The 19,378-nt window shown below is 39.0% G+C and overlaps 1 long non-coding RNA gene across 1 annotated transcript in view; it reads left to right on the top strand.

Moving 5' to 3' along the window:
• The window catches only part of LOC127054338 (uncharacterized), a 788,041-nt gene that overhangs the window by 127,058 nt on the left and 641,605 nt on the right, over window positions 1-19,378 (top strand). The gene's annotated exons all lie outside the window — the stretch shown is intronic.

The raw sequence follows: 19,378 nt of genomic DNA, 5'->3' as shown, positions 1-19,378 counted from the left end.
CTCTAGTTATGCACTGTAGTCTGAGCACAGAACTGTGTTAACCATGACTGCTTCCAGAGTTCAAGACAGCAGTCAGATCTGAGTGTGAATATATATGACCGAGATGACCATTTTCCTTTCAGGCAAGTGAAATTCTTTTGATACAAAAGCAAAATGCAGAAGTCAAGCTGACAAACCAGAAAATGGGTTGTTCTAGACAGCACCTAAGCAAATACACAGTTTTTATCCTCAACAATGACAAGCATCAGTTTTCACCTATGGCTCGCTCTGATGAAAGACAGCATCTCTGATATCAGTGTATCACATGGGCAGACCCACAACTGGAACAGCTAGCCTTATCAACATGCTTGAGAACATGACCTGGTTTGTATTATTCCAATGATCGGGAAATGGGAGGAGCAAGAGGTTGTCATGCATTCTATTTGGTTGATTTTAGCCTGACATCCAAGTGGCAGATTACCACCAGTCGCTCCCTAGCCACTGGAAAATAAAGCTTTTTGGAACAGGAGAAGCTGGAACCTGTTCCTATACATCTCACTGTAATTCTACATATGCTTTTGTGTTCAGACATATCATTCCTAAAACTGACCTACATATCAGATATACAGGGCATAGTGAACTTCAGATCTCATTCATCCCAAATTCTGAGAAGCAAAACAGAGCCATATCACTGTAGGTGGACAGGCAGATAAGGCAGTGTTTAGGCGAGCAGAGTTGGGAGAATTAGCACAACTTTGTGTCCAACCTAATCCTTTAAACACCACAGGATCAAAGCTCTGAACTCAGTAACCACCTATGTAGAGAGTGCCAACTGTGAGAAGAAGAAAAATTGAGAGCCTGGGCAAGGTGGAGAAGCAGCACTGCAATTCAGCTGGACCCATCTCTTCATAACTCGGGGAGCTGGCCAGCCATCTTTTGAGACTGCGCTCAGTACCAGAAGAAGACTCCGCAAAGACTGCTGGCCAGCTCCCTCAAAGATTAGAACCCATATTTATCTGAAGGTTCCCCCTCCACAAATCAGGGTTCTGTGGCAGTACTACCTTTCTGTACAGAAACCCAAAGGCTTTTCTCAATAAAGGTGCCTTATTAAAAGCAAAAAATCATCTCCCTAAAAAGCATAATCACTTCATCATTAACAAGAAATGCCTGACAACTCCACATGTTGCCTATGGCTGGAAAAGGAAGCGTAGCATCACATCAGCAATACTGTGGCTAATATTAAAAGTAGTATGTCATGGAACTGATCTTCATAAGGTGTAAATTGTACCCAGAAGATAGGATTAAATCTATGGTGACTGATGATTGCATGCTATCACCAAGAGATATGATAGCTGGCATTCCTTAATAATCTATCCTATTTTATTTTCTTCTATGTATAGCTATAAAGGACTCTTGGTACAATCCTACATCACTTGTACTTGCAGGTACAAATATATGGAAGGCCATATATTTACTCCTATTCCAATAGAGATATAGTAAAACCAGACCCGGTCCCCTTAATTCCCTGAAAGAGCCAGCTAGAGAGAGATAGAGAGATGAGGATTCTTCCTTATCCCTCTCTCTACAGAATAGCATCAGCTTCTCTTCTCCCTACCCTCCTTTTGCTCCACTCACCCACGATTGTTTTGTTTTCTAGTTCTAATCGCAATCGTGGCTTCAATATGCAAGCATTTCCTGGGGATTAATGAATGGACACAGTTACTGCTTTACAGGTCACCAACTCCTCCCAGATAGTCATTAATCCCCTGGAAATGCCCCCACACTCCTAGTTACTGCCTGAATATAACACATCTAAAATGGAACAAACACATTGAATTAAGTAATGTAAATAATTTATAATGGTTTTATGATGGTCAATACAGCCTAACTCAGTCCTGTCAAAATAGGCATTGTGTACAGGTCACATTTAATAACCTGTGAAATAGAAAGTAAAGCCCAGGTAGAAAAGCAAAATTAATATCATGGAACTACAATACTAAAGATATGTTTGGAAATTTAAATACAGACGACCTCTATCAACCGTCAGAGACAACAGTGTGACACAGGCATTCTTCCAAAGATTATGCTTCTGGGAATTCAAGCTTATCAACATGACTCTAAAAAGCTATGACTGTATTGAGTTTAGTAACTGAAAATAAAACCATGACGAGGGATAGGGATTCAGTAATAATTCTTTCACACGGGTTGCAATCTTCTTAAAGCTCCTAAATGGATCTGAGATTGTAACCTTATCTCATTTTCCAGACAATAGATCTCTCTTCAAATGGTCCCACAATCCAAGTCAGCATTTGCATTGACTGAGTACCAAGTCCATGCAGGGGCCAATTTTATGGTAACTACATCATGCTTTAGACAAAAATGGGACTTACAACAGCCCTACCATAAGTCCTCACATTCTTTTCAGTTGCTGGACCACCCTGTGGAAGGTCTAGGGCCTGAAGATCATATATTTAGTCCTCAAGCATCAACAAGGGACCCTGGATATACTTTGCAGATGGCTTGTTAAAATGAAGCAGGAGGGGAGGAGAAAAGAGTGCTGGTGGTGGTAGTCTCACTCCTAATATGACTGTTTGTTACATAGGAAGCTTTTGCATTCCTGTGTGCGACTGAGATGGAAGCTGAGAGAAATCTCTTCTCCAATGGAACTTCTTTGTGTGGTTAGCAGTTTGGTGAGTCCGCACTGCCACCACACCTGATACAAAACTGAGTATTTCTGGGTATAAATTATCCATTTGTTTGGCAGATAATCTTACAAAAAACTGATCCAACCCTTTCCTTGAACGCAATGCCAGAGCAGAATGTCACAAATGACCCTCTTTTCTCTGAAAATGTTTCTCTCATTCTCATGTAATGCAGCTCTGGTTGTGCTGGAAAAGCTGCATACTACCATTTATACGGTGGGACTTAACCCCCTCAGGTGAAAGCCAGCAAGGCAGTTTTCAGGACATAATCCCTGGAGGTTAACTAATGCGACCTTTTGGGAAGACAACCAGTGAGCCCAAGCCCTTACTCAAGAAGCAACCATTTGACATTAGTGACTTCACTCCTTAGAATTGCATCTTGACCCGCCACTTCTGGAGAAAGTTATCTAGATCGCAAGATGATAAAGAGTTATCATGATGATAGGTGTGGTTTAAGAACCAAATTAAATAGAAATAATGAATACTTGCAACTCCAAATTAATCAGATTTTGCAAATCCCTATCAGTCTGATTTACAGCCTGGGTACAGAAATTGCCTCGGACAATGATTTATTCTGACAACTGACATGCTGATTTTATTAGCTCTACCAGCAACCTTTGATACCACCTGCCATGAGATGTGTTACTCTGCCTGTAGAATCTGGCTCTAGAGACGTTAACAATTGTACTAATTCCTCCATTTCCAAGATCTCAGAGGTTAATGTTACTTGATTTCTGACCTTCCAGAAGGTCTTCTCCTGTGGATTCTTGCAGAGTTCCATGCTGTCACCCCTCTTGCTCACCATGTGAGAGAGGCACTCTGTTTTTTGGTCAACATTGCTATTGATGATGTTATTCAGCTGTGTCAAGGTTTTTTCCCCACTTTGAACTTTAGGGTACAAAAAATGGGGACCTGCACGAACACTTTTAAGCTTAATTACTGGCTTAAATCTGGTACACTGCCACCATCCGGAATTTAATGTCTGGCACACTTTCTGTTCCCCCAAAACCTTCCCTGGGGAACCCAGACCCAAACCCCTTGGATCTTAAAACAAGGAGGAATTAACCAGACCCCCTCCTTTCCCCCCACCAAACCCTAGTGAGTTCAGACTCAATCCCTTGGATTTTAAAACAAGGAAAAATCAATCAGGTTCTTAAAAAGAAAGCTTTTAATAAAAGAAAAAAAAGGTTAAAATTATCTCTGTAAAATCAGGATGGAAAATGCTTTACAGGGTACTCAGATTCATATAGACCAGAGGGATGCCCCGCCCACACCCCCCCCCAGCCTGAGATTCAAAGTTACAGCAAATAGAGGTAAAAATCCTTCCAGCAAAAAGACACATTTACAAGTTAAGAAAAGAAACATAAGACCAATCCGCCTTGCCTGGCTATTACTTACAATTTTGACACCTGAAAGACTGATTCAGAAAGATTGGGAAAGCCTGGGTGTACGTCTGGTCCCTCTTAGCCCCAAGAGCGAACAACACAAAAAGCACAAACAAAGACTTCCCTCCACCAAGATTTGAAAGTATCTTGCCCCCCTATTGGTCCTCTGGTCAGGTGTCAGCCAGGTTCACTGAGCTTCTTAACTCTTTACAGGTAAAAGAGACGTTAACCTTTAACCATCTGTTTATGACAAGCTGTTAAGTCTATTTCATCACAACTATGCAGTATAGTCTCCCTAATTTGCCAGTGTTGAGATAGCAGTGGAGAAGAAGTAGAGATGGATGAGATCCAGTGAAGACAAGATGGAAATGACACTGGACGCTGGGAGGAATTGACAGAACTTGTTTCTGTTCTGTCTGCTGAAGGAGTAGTACCTACTGGTCATCAAAGAGATCTGCAGTGTCAAACTCTTTTTGTATTTCCAATTAGCAGCAGTGGCTTGCTTTGCCATTTTAAACCTGTGGCTTGTTCTTTTGATTTTAACCTGATTTCCTCTTTGAGTTCTTAGTAAATCTCCTTTTACTACATCCCACATGCTTTTAGACTATGAGAATTTCACAGATGGTCTTAAAGCTGTCTAAGAAGAGTAGTGAAAGAAGGGTGTCTGCAGTTTTCTCTGCTGATGATTCTCAATCAAGAGATTACGGATAGACTAAGGAGCATCCTCTCATGAGGTGTGTTGTGTTCAGACCTGTGACTAATGCTTACAGACCATGGAAAAGAACAAAGTTTAAAAAGCATAAGGTGACTGTTATATAACCTATTAACCCAATGGCATTAGCATCTACTGCTTTAAGATTGATTTCAGGCTGCACTCCACTTTGGTGAAGGTAACACATTCCAAAGTCTTTGGAGTTAAGGAGTCAGCCTCCATAAAAGGTGGGCAAGAAACAATACTAGTGTCAGCTGTATTTTAAACAGAAGGAATGATCTTAGAAGTAACTGAAAAAGAAGAGATGAGAAGTACAAGATAGGAGAAAGAATAAGAGAGGCCCAATCCTACAAACATTTAAGTACATCCATGAGTTTACTCACAGAAGTACCAGCATTTACTAGAGGGACTACGAGTGCGCTGAAGAGCTTGCAGGATTGAGGCCTAAGATTATATCAATAAAAACATGCAAGAAATTTGCTAATCAGAAACTATTACAGGTCAAACACACATAAAACGCTAGTTATGCGACTCTCATACAGCCTGATGCAGCCTTCATTGACTTCAATAGGAGATTGGTTCTGGTGATAATCTCCATAGGTGGACAATTATTACACATCCATACAGGATTAATTAGTAAGAAAATAAACAAGAACCATGAAATCCTACTCTAAATCTTCCTTTCATTGGAGCAGCAAAGGGATTCAAAAGAAGGGAGAAAATATTTAAGATATAATTCAATTCTATATTGGTTCTGATGCTGCACTCATCACCATACTATCTGCTTAATGTGCTACTGGAAGATGCTCAATCAGACTAATATCCGTCATGTGTTAAAACCGCGGTGCTGCTCATTTCTAACCTTGTGAACTGTTAGAATTTGAACTTGGATCTGAATATCCCAATCTTCAAAATTAATTAGAGCATAAGAAAGCGCTGACCACCTAGTCCCAAACAGTTCATCCATAGCCCCTAGCATTAGCAATAGCTGCAGTAAAAGCAGGGGGTGGAACAGCATGCTGTAGGATTTATAGTCATGGGAGGCCAGGGGGGGGGAGGAGAATTACAGTTTTGATAAATATTAACCCTGTACCTATAAACTGAATTCTGTCACAAATATTGCACTCATACCAGGAAAAGCATTTATTTAATTCTACTATATATAAATATATATTGCATCTAATTGTGGGAACTGTAAAAGTATAAATTAATCAAAGGTAAGAATTCAGCACCAGTTAATTAAAATCCATGGGTCCATGAAAACCACACCATTTAATGAAGTACAGAGTTCACAATGAAAGAATAGTTATTTAATAAATTAATAAAACCCAGAACAGGTCAGTGCCAGATTATTTTATCAGACACTATGTATATTAAGGACAACCCATAACTCCAGCTATGGAGGTTAATGAACAATCAAGCTCTGAAAAATATATATTTAAAAAAATGCAGGAATTTAAACTGCCTGTGGAAATGCACCCACATGGTAGCAAGCAACAAATTTCATATTGCTATTCACAGCCCATGGTCTCATTTCCTGCAATATGTATTTTTAAACATACACTATACACAAACACACCTGGAGTTACCATATGAAAATAAGTAAATTGCATTTTAATAATACAAATTAAAATGATGGTGCAGAAGATGATCATCCTCTAACATGGTATTACTATACTTAATAGGTAAACTTTACTATATTATTTCATGATGTGTCTCAAATAGAAAGTGATACAGTAATTTTTTCAAAGTTGTCAATATTGCATTTTTGGTATTTTTTTATACTTTCTAAATGATTAGCTTTAAAAAAATTATGTAATGTCTTCTCCAGAGTGTGTGTCCTGGCAAAATAAAAATTCTAATAAGTCTAAAAAAATTATATTTGTGTACTTGTATATTACTCGCATGGAGATCATTAATAACTGGTGACATCAAGCTCATAGTTCAAATCTAAGACATTACTGTAATCAAGGGGAAATTACTTTATCATAATTTACCATACCTTTATTGACTAGCATGCCTATTTTCAATAATAACCATTTTGGGTAGGGGAGCAAAACTATTGGTTGTAATAGCTTCTTCACAATGGCTTTCAGGACTCCTTGGTATCCCATAGTTATTTGGTTGGGAAATTTTCTGTGTCATTAGATAGCAGAAAACTTTCAGAGCACGCAAGACTTTGGGAGTTTGTCATTAGGCATGTCTGTGTCATAGACCCCCAAATAATGTGTGGTTCCTGATTTTCCAGCACCATACAGCTGCGCTGTTTCACAAATGCTCTCTATGTTTGAAAAGCCTACAACTCTGGCTTTAATCAGTGGAAGCCATCTATTTTTAGCCCCTTAAAATCATAGGGCACCCTAACTTCACATTTTAAAGTGTTAGTTAAAATCCAAATAAGCACTCTAAATTACTCCCTACCATCCAATTCCTTAAATTTTATCTTGAGTGGCTTTTTGAATGTTGAGTGGTTCCCAAAGGATCTATAAGTCTATCTATATAAAGTCCTTTCAATGAGAAAATCCTAGTGAGATATCCTGGACCCATGGGTAGTTTTGCTATTGACTTCAGTGGAGTTAGGATTTCACCCTTATTAAATTCTACTTACCCACTTTTTCACAGAAGAGAGAAATATGAGTTATTTCATTGTATTTTACCAACATTGTTGTGGATGGTGAATTAGCAGGTTTTGCATGACAATTTTGCAGTGCTAGGTTAACTTGAACATGCATGTTTTGTATGCATTACCATTTGTACCAAGATGCAAGCTCTGCACCCAATTCCAGACTTTCTCAAAGTCCAAAGGTGCTCAGATCCTTGGTTCCAAATCATTTCTAGTGTCAACACTAACACTAGTGGGAGTGCAGATGTTTACCTAGATCTAATTGTGCACAGGAATATTGTAAATATTTGTGTTCAGATAAATATATTAAAGGCAGAGAATTAAAAAACAAACGTGAAGCAGAACACTCAGAAACCCCGGCTGTCCTGCTTTTTTAATACTTTTCAAAGCACAAATTAATGATATAGCAGGTACTGCGATGACACATCTGCCCCATACTCTTTGAGTCATCAATGGAAATCATTCACACTAGTGTTCTGCCTTATTCAATCTCTGTCTTGTGCTGTATGTTTATATATTTAACACCAGGACAATGAGCAAAAACAAAACAAAACCCAGCTCCACATCAAAAATGTTCATTTATCTTCAGACATGTTGATTCTTGTAACATTTTATTTACTTAATCAGCATTTTTCGGGTTTGGGAGAGCAAAAATCTGGCCATTGCTCCTGCATGACACAGGGGTAGAGCTTCCCTCTGGAATTGCCTCTCTCCAGTGTACTTTTATAATCTGGTTTCAAATGAGCTTTGGAACACTTCTTAAGTAAGTGACCTACAATGCAAGGTGAACCAAGCAGCCACATTTAAGGGACATACACTTCATTGCATGCGACCATCTAAGCTAATAAAATGCTGTAAGTTATTCTAGGTTTTTCTCACACACTCAAAAGATAAACATCTATTGACATCATTGTCAAGAAACTGGAATTGCCAACCACAAGTGTTCAGACACCACAAATCATGTCCCACAAAACTCACAAAAATATTTAAATTAATACATTTGGGGTTCCTTGTGTGTGTGTTCTGGTGTCTGAGGCTTTAGGGTTCGCATTTTCAAGCTTTTCTATACAACCCAGAGTACCAGAAACTTGCTTTTTCTTTTAAAAGAAAGCTGAGATTCCCAGGTAATGACCTGATTTCAGCAGCTGAGTGCACCAACCTGCCTTTCTTTAATGACAAGCTGTCAATGAACCCTTTTTTATACATAGAACCTGTTAAAGATATATATATATATATTTTATAACTGTGAATTAATATAAAAGCTCATTATTGACTCCTTTTTACTTTAGCTTTTAATTGGTCTGATCGTGTGCTATGTGGGCATATTTGCTAAAAGAAGAATGGCTCCTTCAGTGTAGAAATTGTCAACATCTTTCTCTAGTCCATAAACTAAAGCTTTGTTATTTTTCAGACTAGCTCCCTGCAGTGAAATGCCACACAGATGACAACATTCAATTACATTCAGAATTAATGTACCATGAAAGCACAGTCTTAAAGAGAAGGCTGAGTGAAATCGAACAGTAGGATTGCTGGGTATTTTCACCATATTTTACTGCAAATGATCTCTCATTTTTCCTTCCAGGGAACAGTCCAAGTTGGGTGGCAGCTGACAAGCAGCAGCCTCACAAAACAAGTGGCTGCCTTGAAATCTTTAATATAAGAATTAGAGTGGATGAATAATATTCACTAATTTATTTGATAAATTTCCCCATCATTGTCAAATAAATTATTTCTGAATACATTCTCAGTACTCAACCAGCTCTTTCAATTGTTTAATAATATTCAGATTCATTATTTGTGAAATCTTTCCCTCAAACATCAAATGCATTTTTGTGAACAACGTTTTATACGATCTGACCAGCTCTACTAATAATTTAGCACATGTTCACACATACATATGAAAATTTCAAATGTGACTAGTGATTCTAGATGCCTCAGCTTTATGATAGGCCACCCAGTATGGAGGCTTTCAGGAAGTTAGTGCACCCATAACCGTCATTCACAAATTTGAGGCCATGAAGGCTATCACAATTGTCACTATGCTGCATGCTAAACCAAATCAGAATTTCACTAAGGCACTGGGATCCTTGTTTCAAAAGGACAAGCCTTACCACCGGAGCCAAGAGAAAAACTATTAATTAGCAGTACAGAGTGTGAGTATGACAGCAAGTTGTACCAATTCTGATTCCATCCAAGAGAGAACTCTGTCTAAGTCATGACGTTATTCCTACTGCACACACCTTTCTCAAGTTTCTCCTCTTCATCAGGCAAAATGACTGAGGCTCTGAGGAACTCTGGGAATGTACATTGCCCTCCACCCTGCATTCTTCGCACCTTCCTTCTCCCCTACCTTGGGCCTTTGGGGACCGATATTGCCTCTGTTCCCTTCCACAGAACATTTAGACTCAATAGCTTTAATTTAGGAGGAAAAAATACTCTAAACATTCTTACTGAAGTCTACTTGACACCAATTGTCATTTTGTCCCCTAAGGTAAAAAGAAATTAGTGTTATCAGTGGGGAGCATAACAGATTCAACATTTAAGAGTTCCAGTGAAGTCTTTGAAGCAAGAGCTTGTTCGTCTTACAAAAATTACAGCAAGGCAATGTAATCTGAAATCCAGTGTGGTGAATCAGAGGCCGACTGGTTAAAATAATTGAAAAGGAGCTCAAGTTTTGTTGTTAATTGCATGCTTCAAGGAAACATCCCATTTTGCTGCTTTGCATCGAATCAGTGACGAGATACATAATATTTACTATCAATCAACATTATGAGTATTTAATAAAAAGTCTTCATAATAAAAAGGTTGATGAGTTGAGATGAAATGTTTGCATTAACCATTTCTTCTTCACACAACAAAACCACAATGCCATAAGAAGCATGTGACAACCTTCAATCTCTTCAAAGTTTTCTTTTCCCCTCAAGCAATTAACTACTTCAGCACAAGAAAAATGCAGACACAAAAAGTTTAAAAGAAAAATGGTCTTTTCTTGAATGTTTCGCTTAGGTATGAGACAGAAGTTTGGGTTGGAAGATTATTAAGTATGTTTTTCAACTGGGATTCCTGTAAGGCACTATGGAAACAAAGGAAGATTTCGCTCACAAAAAGCTGAACTAAGGAATTTTATTCAATCAAGTAAAGTTGTGGTTGAGTGTTTGCATTTAGTTAAGTAAAACTAGTGGACAGGAAAGCTAAATTCCTGTAAAAGTAATTTGGCAAATGGGTTTAGCCCAGGGTTACAGATCTGGTAGAGGGGGAAATGAAAACAAATTGGTTGTTGCCCGATTATATATTTTCACACTTAAAATCTAGATATATAAGCTGATGTTTGCATCTAGACAGGAAATGTGTTATATAGGTGGATTTATACATGTCCATTAAACCATGGAGGGACTTCCTGAGGAAATGGAAAGTAATGGGAAGTCTTCAAAGAAGTCAGGTCCAGTTGTTAGCCTGGAGGTTACAATCAGCTACCACTAATTTCTGGAATAAGAGCAGACTGGTATTATTACTGTCCACCACTCCATAGACATTGCTAAACACATAAATGGACTATCGCGGCTATTGGGTATAATCATTAGTGATACAGATCTTTAATCTAGAAATTTAAGTTTTACCCCACATTCTCTATATCCTATTTGCTCACAGATGATATCGGGAAGAAACAGCACGTATTTGTTGTCATAACTTTAAAAGTAAGGGTTTTTTTCCTTTCATGTATATGTACTATACATTTTCCTGTAAGAAAACACGTATGTATTAGCTGTAATTTCTATCCCTCAAATAAGACTAAGACTCACATTATTATCTCTAGGAGAGCAGGAGCTCAAATTTTAGTATCCTGTTATGTCATCATCCAAATCTTCCACAGATTTTACCAAAGTCCTCCAACAAAAAGAAGGAAGCTGGGGACAGATATTTTGAATGCAAGCAGAAAACACACTAGAAATAATTCTGCCTCATTGGTGGGTTTTGTTGGACAGAATAAGACCAAGTCTAATGGGCTGTACAAAGCTCAACACATCAGCAACACTTTGAAAAAATCCTTTCTATATACTTAATGACCTTAACAGTTACTTAAAAACTTATCTGGATCCCTAATTCCTCCACATGCTGGCATAGACCCAATTTGAAACCTAACCACTCCCAGGTTTGGCTTTGGGATAAGAGTCTGAGGACCAATGATCTTGCAAAATTTCCAACATCTTAGGCAAAAACCTCACAGGACTGGTCACAAGGTTATACCTCTGTCACATCTGAACCCTAACTTATGCTCCCCGTTTGCCCTGTACCCAGGTCCCACCCCTGATCAACACTAATCCAGATCCAAACACCATCCCCTCAGTCCATCTCTAATTTAAAGGGAACATGACAGGATAGGACAGGTTGTGCATAGAGACTCATTTATTTCCTCCACAGGTTTAGCATCAGTATGGCGGGTACATTTAATTATAGCTACCAATGCTTTAAAATGACTATTTTAAAGGAGGAAAGAAATGGAGGAAGCCATTTGTCAATGCTGGTAAATCATGTGACTATCCCAAATTACTCTTGGGGGCATTCTGCAACAAAAACAAACAAATTGCACAATATTTTAAAATTCTGCAAATCTTATTTGTCAAAACAACACTACATAATCACGCCGGTTTCAATTATTTCAGTCATTTATTTCAAAATACCTATCAGCAAGTATGTCTGTAACATTACAGACACACAAAAATCCCCCCAGGAGCAGAGAGTTAAAAAAAGCCCTATGACAAACCCAGTCCCTCTTTCTCTGCCCTCCCCCCCTCCGCCCCCCAGAGCCCAGCTGGGAACCAGACATCCACAACCCCTCCTCCCCAGAGTCCAGCCACAGGGTCCTCCCAGCCCAGATACCTGCCCCCACTCCCTTCCAGAGCCCAGGGATCCAGATGGAGAAATAGCCTGATGCTGGTTCCTGGGCTTGTGTGGTGTTTCCTGTGTGCTGCTGTCTCCTTCCCTCAGGGCATGCAGAAAACTGCAGCTGTCAGGAACCCTCCCTCCCTTCGCTTTCCCCTGGCAGTGTCTACTATGTGTGCGCGAGGCTCTGCTGGGTCCAGCTAGTGGTGGCCAGCAGCATTGCAGCCCATTTCTGTACGGAGGAGGAAATTCTGCCCACACAACATTAATTTCTGCAAAATTCCGCACTGTGCAGCGATGCAGAATTCCCTGAGGGTACCAAATTCATGCCAATAAGATGCTTTATATAGTATTATACCCTCCTGTATTTCAAGCATGTGTATGTGTTATTCACAGAGTACATTCAAGCACCTGCAAATCTGATCATTTCCTCAATCTAAATTTTGTAGTTTCACATTTTGCAGAGTTTGGTGCATTAGCAAAGACCCCAGTAACAAGAAATTAAAATTGCAATTGACAACACTAATCAAACAACAATGCTTACTAGTTATAAAGAAGCCAGATTTGATAAGTACACATAACTAAAGCAACAATATCTTTGGACTGCAAAACTAGCTTTGTAATTCAAGCCTCTACTCCATTGGTTTAGTAATGCTGCTAGGGTTTAAAATCTCTTTTATCCCCTTTTTTTACCCCCTCCCTTTTTTTTTTTTTTTTTTTTTTTTTTTTTTAAGGTAACCATACCAATTTAGTGAATTATAGACTAAATTATTTCTCCTCAGTTACAGTCACTGGAAGGGAGTCAAAAGCATGACATCTCTAGAGCATGCTCCTCCATTGCCTACCATCCAGCCTTGACCCTAAAGAAGGCCCCAGTAATACCTCTATATGGATCCTGCTCTGTGTGTACATAGGGACAGGATCCCAGCTGCCAATGGCAGCTGATGAAGCCTAAAAGCATTAATTTATGTGGGTTTCCCTGCTCTACAACTTCACCCCTGAAGAGGAAAACGCCCATGGGAGTGGCCACATTGCCATGAGATCTAGAAAAACCTAAATGCTGTGCAGTGACTTTGATGGATCTTGAACCTTCTGTCTGTTGCATGAAGGGCCTATCACTCTGGGCCTATCTCCCATTCAGTTGTGAGCATTTGTCATCCTGGATTAAACCACATTGCTTAAAGCTGGGATATAAAGCAGGCCAAGGTAGAACATTCATCTTTAAATGGAAGACAAGAAAACAGAGCAGTGACTGAACCCCCACATTTATTACTAAGGGGAAAGGAGACAGATAAGCTTGATCCTAAAGGACTGATCACAAATGGCCAAAATACGAGCACTGGTGCATGTGCCATTAGACAGGATTAACTATGCAAGAAGGTAGCCAGCCTGTATTGTAATTGAAATGGTTGTCTGAGGTAATTAGACAGCAGAAGATTTCAAGTTATTGCCATCATATTTTACTCCATCCTTGGCAAGAAAATGGTAAACTTTGAAGGATTCTCATAGATTTTAGTCCAAAGGTTGATACTGTCCTTGGCTACAGTCTAGCAATGAAATGAGGATGGATTTTTGAAAATAAATGTCTGGCATTAAAATGAAAATTAAGCGCCTAAATAGCCACTTTTATAATAAATATAGTTATGTATCCCAGAGCGCCAGCTTGCATACAAACTTTCTGGGACAAGCTCATCCCAGCAATTACACCAATGCAATATAATGAGTTATGGCAGGGATGAATTTGGCTCAATCCTTTGCTTAAGTGTCCAGAGCCAGACATTTCATTTATTTATTAAAAGGGATACTATCAAGTAGTTTTGGACCAAAATTTAGCTTTGATTGGGGTGGGAGGAAATTTCTAAACACAGATGTTCATGATACTTTTCAATTAAAAATTACCTGTGTGATGCAAGGCAAAACAAGAGACAAAGTGAAAGTGAATACAAGCAAAAGTGAAACTGACAAGTCTTGTCACTGCTGGTGGAACTGGGAAAATAAAATAATTTTTTTTATTTGGCAGCTGAACTGAAAAAAAAATTAAAAATTATTTGGGGTCAACCTGAAAAAGTTTTTTTGGTTTTTCTCACCAAATCGTAAAATCAATAAGAGTTAGTTTCAGGTCAAACTAAACATTTCATTCTGCTGTGGGTCAAAATTATTCATTCTACCCAAAATTACATGTTTTATTTATTTTTTGTGTGGTTTTTTACCCATTATAGTTTTGGGTTGGGGGGGTAGGTAAATCTTGCTAAATTTCAAAGCAAAATGTTGTTTCAAATGAAAAGTTTAAGTGTTTTGTTTAGAAAATGTCAAACCGAAAAGTGTTAATTTTTTTGGAAAAAATGTCTTTTTGCCAAAACTACTCACCAAATTTGATCCAAATTTAAGAACGGTTTCAGTCAACCTGCAGCTGCATTCTTCAGTGTATTATCTATTCATCAAAAATTTTTGCCTGTTTCTAACTGCTGGCCCAATGATAGACAATGAATAATAAGCAATTGAAGTTATATCAATTTTTTTGAAATCCTCCTCCTCCCCGTTTCAGTACTGTGGGGTATTACTACTAACAAGTAACAGAGTTAAGGGAACATTTTAAATATATATTTTTTTCTTTGGTGTCCTTTAATTTTATACAACATATCCCAAAACAGAATATTAGAAAGTATCTTCTCATGCCAGTTATGACATATATCAAATACAGGACACTGGTTAAAATAATGAAGTGGGAAATGCCAGCATGCCACACTTCACTTAGCTGCCCAGGGCAACTGACTGTACAATTATCATACAATACAGTGATTGTAGTTTTACACGAGTTAGTTCTACAGGATTCTGGGAAACCAGGTGAGGCATGTCACTTGACCTTTTATCCACTGCTTTGTTTTACCTGGCTATAAAAGCCTCTGATGAAACTTATCTCACAGGTGTATTGTGAGGTTGCTTTAATTTAAGTGCTGGTTCTCTGATGAGACATGCTTTAGAACTGAAAAGTAAGGTATCTAGATCACATAGATACTAGGAGTAAGGCATAAGCCAAAACCCTAGATCTGAGAGCCCAAATGTTTTTGGGATGTTTAGCTCTGTATCTCTGACCTCTGCCTAGCCTACTCTTATAACTCCCCTGCACAGCTTTTCCAATTTGGCAACCTCTTTGAGTGATTTTGGTTTGTACAGCAGTTGGATAAACATAGTGAAATCACTGAGACTCAGCCTAGTTAATCAGACTCTCAGTTAAAAAGACACTGTCAGAGTTGTCTGTTGGCAGGTGGTAGTTGGGCCAGAACAAGCTCATCAACAGCTGCTTCTAGTTCTCCTTTCCACAGATGTGGGTGGGACCCATTTTACTTCCTCTCTTCATTTTTCTATTCATCATTTTTTTTATAATGGACGACACACAGCTGTGTCCTAAAAGCCATTGCTCATCTTTGATATCACTAGTGGAAATAGTTATCTCCCACATCCCAGGGCTAGCCTAACATTAACAAGCCTCACGCTGCACTGCTACCCCTCTTGTTAAAAAAATCCTGGAGACTGAATTCAAACATATTTGTACATCAACTATCAATTTCTGAAGGGTGCATCCTTATCTTGTATTGAAAGAGAAAGTGGAGATTATGGGGGGAGAAATAAGTCCTGAGAGACAGTATTACAAAGCATGGCACTTGCCTTGAAATACTTCTGTTTGTGTGTCCTATAAGGGATTCACTTTAGAGGGGGTCCAAGTCATTTACTAATAGAAGATGTCTTGGCAGTTTATACTTAGAGGCTAGAAACAATCAAAAACGGCATTCCAAGCATTCCAATCCTTGCAGCAGCGCATCACCTACATCACATCAGATACAAGGTCCATTGCCCCAAAGTTGAGTGCCCTCAACTCCCAGTGAGTTAGGATCTCAATCAATGGGCCTTATTGGGCATCCAAGAGCAACTAGAGAGCTAGTACCAATGGCTGTCACACATACTTTTTCTCAAATGCACTTGGCAAGAAGGTTGCAGCCCTTTTCTTTTGGAAGTGGTCTTTGTCATGACTTAACCCATACTTTCTCACCTCGTGGTTAAATTGTTGCTGTGCACTTGATTTGGGATTACATCCTTAAAGCAAGCACTCACTACAGCTAACGTGCAGTGGTCTCTACGTTAAACGGGGCTTCACCCAGAGTGCTCATTACACCTTTACTCTGTACCAGTCAATTTCCAGGTGAAGTCTGGTGCTGGTCTTTATTAAGAAGTGCTGATTGTGCTATTTCTACATCCTGTTCCAGGGTTTGAATAATGGACCCAGCCAAAAGCCAGGGCTGATGTTAGGCTTTCTGATCCCTTCCTTTTCTATACTTACAACATTTTTGTTCTCAATTACCCAACAGAAGATAACTGCCTTCCAAAATGTTTCTTTCCTAGTGCACCTCATATCTGGCACTGGACTCTGGAAGGAGTCTCTTCCTCCTAGTGGCTGAGAGGTAGCTGTTCTTTGGCCAGACTCTGTATGGTCTGGAGCTCAACATCAGACAGAGGACAGATGGAAAACCTATTCCCAGCCTTGTTAATATCTACTATGCACTATAATTCCACTTGCTCATACTCTGTTCCAATTGCTTGAGGTGTCTTTAAAAATGCCACTGCTACAGCTAGTTGTTCAGTTTTCAGTGCACTAATTTTGTGTGTTCATCCATTGGGCCTATGGGTGAGAAGGGATGGGAAATATCTGAAAAGGAGACAAAGTGAAAAAACCGAACACACAGGAGGTCTATCACTCTTATACTCTAGTACATTCTTGCCATCTCTATACGGTATCTCCCTTGTAGTCTCTTGGTGGCTTTCACTACTAAGCTCAGTCCTGGACAACTATGTTCCACAACAGCAGCATAAGGAGGCTATCAGTAAACACAAATCAAACAAATTCACCATAAGTGAAGATGTCATGTAGACAGGCAGTCGGGACTGGTGCATAGAACACTGGACTATGACTCAGGAGACCAAAGATCTATTCTTGGCTCTGCCACTGATCTGCTGGGTGATCTTGAACAAATCATTGCACTCCTCTGTGACTCAGTTTTCCTCTTCTGTAAAATGGAGATGATGATGCTGACCTCCTTTGCAAAACGCTTTGCGACCTACTGATGAAAAGTACCATATAAGAACTAGATAATATTATATTATTTGCTTTGTTGGCACAACATGTTATTTAGATTGTTCTAGATTAAATGGGGTGGTAATATTCATAGGACTTCCTGCAAAGAGAAAAAAGTTAAGCTATACTGCTTTGTCATTCGAAATGAATTGCCTCGCAAGCAGGCTTGAATAGGCTTCTTTTTTGTATTTTCACTTAAAGTATTTATTTTGGTGTTTTCATTTATTTTGGGCTTCTCTGCCTAAAGCCTAGAACTGCAATTAAAAAGTATCTATATTAACCCAATGAACAGCTTATTTATGTTGCATTATTTAATCTCCTGAAATATCATGCAGACGTGCTCTATTCTTTAAGAGTAGGAACCTATTTTACATACTACTATAGAAAAGGTCAAGCAAAGATTGTGTATGTCTTTTAAGCAAAATGTAGGAAATTGTCCTTTAAAAGTAATATAAGAAGCTGAAAAGTTAACGGAAGCACAACGAACAAAAAGGTTGATTAATAGTAGAATAGACAGAACACACTGAACTTCTAAGGTTTGATCCTTCAAAGCCTAAGAGGCAGCTCAAGGTTCCGTAATAACCGCTTGATAATTTCTACTGCAAATGTGAATGGAGCTATGTAAATAGGAAAGGTAAGGGGAGGGGGGAGGTGAAATGGATGGTTACCTTCTCATCCCTCTCTCACTAAGCAATCAGCAGATTTAAGTAAAATTGCTTCTTTCCAATCACCCCACCCACACACTTTTTGTAGTGTTACTGTAATAAACCCTTCCTAAGTGCTGGGACTGTCTCCTAAGCCCAGTAAAATTACAACTCTAGCAAATTCAAAGGGCCCAGTTAAATGTTGTGGTGTAGATGGGACCTAACTGTGTTCTCATGACTAGATTAGAATACAGATCAGACCAAGGATTTAGCTTAAAATATATATTGATATGATATATGATATCCAGGTCTCTCGAATCCTAGTCCCTGACACTATGCACCAGTCCTTCCTGCAGTCCTTCACCTAAAAGAGTCAGTATGTTCCCTTTCCCTATTCTCCCCCCTCTGTTAGTTTTTAATACTACTTTTTTGTAAGTCTACTCCCAGTTAAGTGTATCCAGCTGGACTATCCAGGCAGGCAGTATTTCTTTTACCAATTCTGTAATCAATTCCCCATATCCGGATGTTACAATACTACTTTGGCTCCTGGTCCAGACGCTCTTCAGTGGTTAATGGTGTCAAGCAGTTGATTTCACTTCTAAGCAATTTAAAGATTTAGTAGCTGATTCATAGTGCCCTAGGGCTTAGGGCAGCCCAGTAGGAATCTCCAGGTTCATGAAGATGGTAAATCCCGGTGTTCCAGCTCTGTCTCTCTAAGGAATACTTGAGATACTTATTCTCTATTGCTTCCAAAAGAAAGAAGGTCACTCCCAGTGCACTGACTACTATACTCTATTCTGCCTTTTATTTTCTCTTATTGCTCATGACATTTAAAGTAAGTAAACAGGGCATTTTCCACTGGGCGTCATTTAGATCCTGTTATTACGGAGTGACCAGTTGTCAGGATGCGACCATGTTTACTTGAGCCGTCACCTAGAAACAACTTATTTTTCCATTTGGAGCTCAGCAGCATTGCAACATGGACAAAGTGTAAGTGTGTCCTGCAAAAGAGCAGTGGCCTGGATTTAATTTCACACACATACTTTCAGCTCCCATGCCCTCACACTGATTTATACTATCTGATTTATACTATACTACCATCGAATTTATTCCTAAGGGTTTCATATTCGGTTCTGCAAGTTTAGACCCAGCTCTCCTGAACTCCTTCATCCTTTAGATTTGCTTCCCATAGGATCTTACCTCCCAGCATTCTGAGTTTGTTAAAGTCTGATTTTTTTAAATCCATTGCCCTTATACTGGTGCTTTTGCTTGTATAGAGCTTAAAATCTGCGTGTGCACATTGTTATCTCCATAATTAAATGAA

Source organism: Gopherus flavomarginatus, chromosome 6 (genome assembly GCF_025201925.1).
Source record: "Gopherus flavomarginatus isolate rGopFla2 chromosome 6, rGopFla2.mat.asm, whole genome shotgun sequence".
Lineage (NCBI taxonomy): Eukaryota > Metazoa > Chordata > Testudines > Testudinidae > Gopherus > Gopherus flavomarginatus.
This window is presented reverse-complemented; position numbering and strand designations above follow the sequence as displayed.